Raw genomic sequence first — 6,804 nt, 5'->3', positions numbered from 1 at the left:
GAGGGAGAAAGGGAGGGAGAGAGAGGGAGAGAAGCTTCATGATGAAATATTGTAGGAAGATGAGCTGGAGACAAAGACAAGAAGGAAGGGAAGCAGAAAAAAGTTAAGAACAATGAAAATGAATGGTGTCTAGTTCAGATACAGGGGACACTGAGGGTTAAGGGTGCAGATGCTTACACAGTGGTAAATGAATTAAGGAATCCAAATTAAAAACGATATAATAAATATGGGAGGAACAGGGTGCAAGCTTGTCCAGAAATTATATAACAGACAATATCTCCATTCTGGAAATGAGCAGAGGATTAGGAAACAATTGTAAACTCCAAGAGGCCAGATGCCCAGATCAAAATCCGTTTGAATAGTTATCAGAACCAAGAGTAAGCTGACATCTAAGTCAGGAAGAGAGAAGTTGTGAGTTCTAGTTTACAGTTTAGTGCTACTTGAAGCTTTTGAGGATCAGTAGGAGATATTTTTACAATGAATACTTATGATCAGAGATGAAGTAATAGATTTACTTGTAGTCTCAGTGTTAAAATGTTAACAATACAATTGGAGGCCATGCAGAACAGATACTCGAACTGTGGACAGCAGAGTTAACAAAAGAAGGGCAAGATGAGTGACACAGGTTCATTATGACAATGAGAATCTTACTAAACTCGAATCTGTATTCCCCACAGTAGGGGATATTATTTTGTGTGTATAGAGACCTCTCCAAAGTATTGAAGAACAATGATGTCAGTCTGGAGTCTAAGCTGTGCCTGATACAGGCCATGATCATTGCAATCACTTGCTATGGAACAGAGAACTGGACAATGACTAGGGAGAATAGAAGGAAAATTAATGCTTTTGAGCTTTGATGTTGGAGAACAGTATTGAATATACCATGAACTGCTAAAAGAAAGAACAGGTTCATCCTAGAGTTGGTTAAGCCAGGCTGCTCCTTGGAGGCAAGGATTCTGAGGCTCCATCTAACATACTCTGGACATGCTGCAAGGAGGGAACGGTCCTTGGAGAGGGACGCCATGCTTGGGAGGATGGAGGGACAGCACAGGAGAGGAAGACCCTTGATGAGATGGATTGATTAGTGACTGGGGTATGGGGGTAGCTGTGTCAGAGACAGTGAGGTTGGCACAGGATAGAGCAGGGTTTAGGACTGTTGTCCATAGGGTCGCTATGAGTCATGGGTGACTCGATGACACATAACAACAACAATATATGTATTAACAGGCACATGTACGTCAGCATTGCAAACATCCTAACAACAGTGACATCACGATGCAAATTTACTTGACACAAAGCGAAAGTACTGCCTCTCCATTAAACTCAGCTGAAATACCTGCTTACAGAGGGGGCTATTGGCCCATTGGAGAGTGAGCTCCTCTCTTGGCTAACTCGTCCTGCTGGAACAGAGATACCAGAGTGGATGATTTAAATGAATAGGAATTTATCCTCTTACAGTTTTGGAGCTGGAAAGTGAAAATTCAGAGTGCTTGTTCTAAGGCGCTCTGACAGCCTGGTGATAAGAAGCTGTGCTGCAATTCCTAAGGCTTGAGGTTCAAATCGACCGGCAGCTCCAAAGAAAGATGGGCAAAATTTCCTCTTATGTGATTAACTGGCTCTGAAAACTCCCTGGAGGGTCAGCTATGGGTTGGTTTGGACTCAAAGGCACAAAACAACAACAACATTTCTTGGAGAAAGCCCAGTGTTCCTCCAAGACGCCCATCTATCTGGGTTTTCTGCAGTGCCAAGGAACATTGTGGTACAAAGACCTGGACACATTCTACTCCTAGTGACTATTTTTGGAGGTGCTAAGGGCCCCTTCTTTTCCCACTCTTTTTCTCTTTTATCTCTAGTGAGATACAAGTTATTAGAGGTCACAACCTGGAGGAAAGTCTCTTATATCCTATTAATATTACTATGGTATTAGGGAGAGTATCATCCCACCCTTAATTCTCTAAGACTATTTGCTTTATCTAGTCATGAAGGATCATTAACATAGTTTCCACTTCATCTACATATATTTTGTTGCTGTTTTTGTTAGATGCCCTCATGTCAACTACTACTCAGAGCAACCATATGAACAATGCATCTGAACCCTGCCCTCTATCATCTCTGATACACTGATTTGAGCATTTGTGACAGTCACTGTTGAAAGTCTCCCTCCCTGAGGCTGACCCTCCACCTTTCCAAGCATGATGTCTTTTCCCAAGCACTGGTTCCTTATACAATCTAGCCTTTCTTTTTCTTTTCCATTGTACTCACTTTTCTTTAAACATACTACATAACTTTCCTCTTTGCTACCTACAGTTAATTTTCATTTGCTCATTTCCTGTCTCACCTTTTTGAACATAAACACCAAGAGAGTAGGGTTCTTTGTCTATTTAGTTCACGGATCTATTCCAAGCTTATCAAATATTGTTTGGTCCACGTAGGTACTCAGAAATATTTGTCAAGTAAATGAAAAACAAACAATGTGGGGGAAATTGCCTGATTAGACTCAAACTTTAGGTCCCTGGTGGAAGCGTCAGGTGAATTCTGTTAGATTGAAGTATTCTCCATTGTACTAGGGACTGACAGGTAAGAGTTGCCATTCCCAACTTTGCTCTTTTCTTTTAACAAGGTTCTTCTTTCTTTTCCCTCTTTTTCCACCAGTTGTGCATTCCGTCTCTTACGTAATAATTATTGCATTATTTTCTTTCCTTAAGCCATGATCTAAATATTTCTTTATGCTCCATATTTTTTCTCAGAACATTCTCTCAATTTTCTTTTCCTAACTGAAACTTAGCTTTCCTTTTAGAAATGTATATACCTTGGAGGAATTCTCTTGTTAAAGATTTTGATAGCCTACTCACCTCAGGAATTGGCAATGTTCTCTTTGCTCTTCCTGGCTGCTTCCAGATGACTCTTCTTTCTACTGCTTTTAGTGCTATTGGTATTTCAATTTCTTGTTCCCTCATTTCTGTTCACCAGCCTCTAATGATGACTCCTCCTCACTTTCTGATGACTGTGGCCTGAGTGAACCTACAAGTTCAAACCATTTGGTGTTCTGTCTCCATGACTTTCAGATCGTTACTTCTCCACCTCAGTGATTCAAATTTCACTGATCACTCCTCTGATTTATATTTCCCAAGCAGCTCTGCTGATGAAGTCATCAATTTCAAACATTTCATGTTTACAAGAAAATGTCCTTCATTTCAATGATCCGTTAATCATCTAAGTCCATTACAAATTTTCTGATATTATCATGTTTTAACAACAGCTCTTCCTATAATCTTCTTTTATTGTCAATTCCATTCATATCCAATGCAAAATTCTATGAGGCATCATTTCAATCACTGTTCTGTCAATATACTAAGTATCTTTGCCACTTGCCTGGGCATCTGCAAAATGAAAAAAAAAAAACCACCCCATAACTAAGTAAACAAGTTTTACTTTTCTATTTTCTAGAGCCTTGCTTGAGTAAAACCATAAAAATGGAGACGCCTTGTTTGTTGACTTTTCTACTTACTTACTGTTCATTTTAATAACAACTTGACTCTGTAGCATTGCTTCAGAATTCTAGGAAATTTCTTAAGGTCAAAAAATTTTCCACAACCTCCGAAAATTAGTTCTGTATGTGAATGCCTCTTCTCTTCCCTACGCTTGTTGTTAGAGGCCGTTGACACAGTTTCCGTTTATAGTAGACACAAGCACTGAGGATTCTCCTTCATAGGGTCGCTATGAGTCGCCTGCAACTCAACGGCACTTAACAACAACAACAACAACAACAACAACAACAACAACATATACAATAGAACAAAACACAGCCACCATGTCTTATGCCATTCTCACAGTAGACGCTATGTTTGAACCTATTTTTGTAGCCACTGTGCCAATACTAGTTTTCATTCATTCTCCACCAAGCGTTATGTCCTCCAAAGTTCCACTGTAATAACACGCTTAAATTATGTGCGATGTAGTCTTGCTTTCCTCACTTTTAATGAGCTTTCTGACTGCGCAATTCCAAGAAAGATTTGTTACTCACTTTGTCCTTAAAGTAAGATGTGGCATCTTTTTCTTTAATTTTCTAATGAGGTTATCTAGCAGATTCAACTAGCAGATGCTAGAATCTGCTCATCCAGCAGATTGGTCCATTGTATTACGTCCTCTGGTTTTCTGACTGCTGTTTCAACAGCCCAGATTGTACATTTAAGTAAAATAAAATCTGTGACAAATTTAATCTTTTCTCCACTTATGATGATGTCTACTTGTTCAGTGGTAAGAGTATCTGTATTATTTATGCTAAGGTGTAGTTCAGACTGAAAGCATTGCCCTTCATTAATATTTCAGATATTCTTAACACCAGCAAATAAGATTGTAATATCTCTATATCTCAGATTGTTAATGTTTGTGGTGGGATTTTTGGGGTTTGTTTTTGGTTTGTTTGTTTGGGTTTTTTTCCCCCCCCTCAGATCCTGATACCTTGTTCTTTATTATACAGTTCACCTTCTGGGATTATTTTCTCTACATACAGACTGAATAAGTATGGTGAAAACTTATAACATCTTTCCTGATTTTAAAGACTTAGTACATTTCAATTAACCTGTTTTAAAATATTTTATTATACTCATTCTTTTTAATAGCTACCAAAAGAATTAGTTAACACTAAAAAATTTCAGGAAGTAACATATGAACAAGGGTTAATGGTGATGAAAGATGAAGTGCAAGCTGCATTGAAGGTACTGGCAAAAAACAAGGCACCAGGAATCAATGGAATATCAGTTGACTGTTTCAACTAAGATACAGCCCTGAATGTGTTCACCAGGTTATGCCAGCAAATTTGGAGGACATTTATTTGGCCAGCTAACTGGAAGAGATTCATATTTGTCCCCATTCCCAAGAAAGATGATCCAACAGAATGTGGAAATTATAAAAAAATATTCTTAATATCTCATGGAAACAAATTATTGTAAAGATCATTCGAAATCTAGAATGGCTAGAACAGTACATTGATGGGGATGTACAAGAGGTTCAAGATTGTTTTAGAAGAGGCCACTGCACCAGGGATATCATTGCAGATGTCTGATGGATACTAGCTGAAAGCAGAAAATAGGAGAAGAATGTCTGTGTGTGTCTTATTGACTACAAAAAGGCATTTGACTGTTTGGCTCATAAGAAATTATGGCTAACATCAAGAAGACAGGGAATCCCAAAACACTTAATTGTGCTCAAACATAAACTAAATAAAAAAACCAGGAAACATGTGTCCAACCAGAGCAAAGGAACGCTGTGTGGTTTGTAATCAGGAAAGCTGTGCATCAGGGTTGTATCATTTCACCAGACCTATTCAGTCTGTATACTGAGCAAATAATTCACGAAGCTGAACTCTTTGAAGAAGAATGTGGCATCAGAAATAGAGGAAGACTCATCGATAACCTTCATTATGCAATTGACATAAATTTCCTGCTGAACGTGAAGAGGATATGAAATGCTGCACAAGACCCAGGACTACAGTCTTCATTATGGATTAAATCTTAAAATCAAGAAAACAAAGGTCCTCACTACAAGACCAACAGTCAACCTTACAACAGATGGAGAAACGATAGAAGTTGTCAATGATTTAGACTTGCTTAGATCAACAGTCAACACCCTCTATGATAGCGTGCCCTGTTGTCTATCTGTTCAGCATGCCAAGTCACCCCCCCCCGCATGTAAACTGTGTAAATTGATGGCACTGATATATTGCCCCTCCAGAGACTAAGGAAGACATTAAATTTCAGGAGAGAAAGCACAGGAGGTGAGAAACATCCCAGAGTGAGCCCTTTAGGATGTTTGTAGGGAGATGGGACTGAAACTTCCCTGGGGAGAGATCTCTTCATTTGAGCATCCTTGCCTCCGTGGCAGTGGGGCCATCCCAGGAGCCACAAAAGGACAACAGAGTTTGAGACACAGAACCACAAGCACGGGAAAGTCTTTTTTAGCTTTCTTAACTGGTACGTTGAGCTGCAAAAAAAGAACTGACTTGAAATCCTTCTAGACAGAAACTGCTTGAGTGGAGCACTCGATTTCATTCATACCACTCGGCCACTTCATAGATGAAGGAGGACAATAGAGTTTGGGACAGGGGACTATAGTAAGGTGATATTCCTGGATGGCTGCTGTGCAGAACAGAGGGAATCTGAAAGGCCTTAGGAAAGGCAAATTTCCCAGAAAGTATTTGCAGGAGAGTGCGTGGCTCACGCTATAGAATCCTATTGAACATTTTAACCTGGCAACTAATTAATAACATCACAAAGCTAAGAATTATTGAAGACTTTTATTGACATAATAGAAAACTTCACATAATGTTGAGAAAACAGCAAGCAGCTTCACATACTGTGAGAAAACAAATCAAGCATTCTCATAAAAAGCAGAGAATATTACAGACCTAATGGGTACACCAGAGTCAAGAAGGCAGATGGTATGTATTGATATAGATACATTCAAACAGCTACGAAGGAAAGTACAAAAGATGAAAGAAATAATGGAAGGCACAATAAAGGGAATACACTAGAGATTGAGAACCAGAAGAAATATATTGATGAAGAGTTATTTAAACAGCTATGGAAGAAGGTACAAATGTAGGATGAAACAATGGAAACATTAAGAAAGCACACATTCTAGAGACATGGAGCCAGAAGAAATATATTGAAGAAGAAAAACTTTTAAAACTGTTGTTGTGTTGTTGATTGCCTTCAAGTTTAGCACGATTCATAGTGACCCTATGAACAAAAGGCCTGAAGCCCCTCTAAAACTATCAAAGTTCATAGAGTTTCCAGAGGCACG

Source organism: Elephantulus edwardii, unplaced genomic scaffold, assembly GCF_000299155.1.
Source record: "Elephantulus edwardii isolate Elephantulus edwardi_28Jun2011 unplaced genomic scaffold, EleEdw1.0 scaffold00088, whole genome shotgun sequence".
In the NCBI taxonomy this organism is placed as follows: domain Eukaryota; kingdom Metazoa; phylum Chordata; class Mammalia; order Macroscelidea; family Macroscelididae; genus Elephantulus; species Elephantulus edwardii.
The sequence above is the reverse complement of the archived record's forward strand: the minus strand, read 5'-3'. Positions refer to the sequence as shown.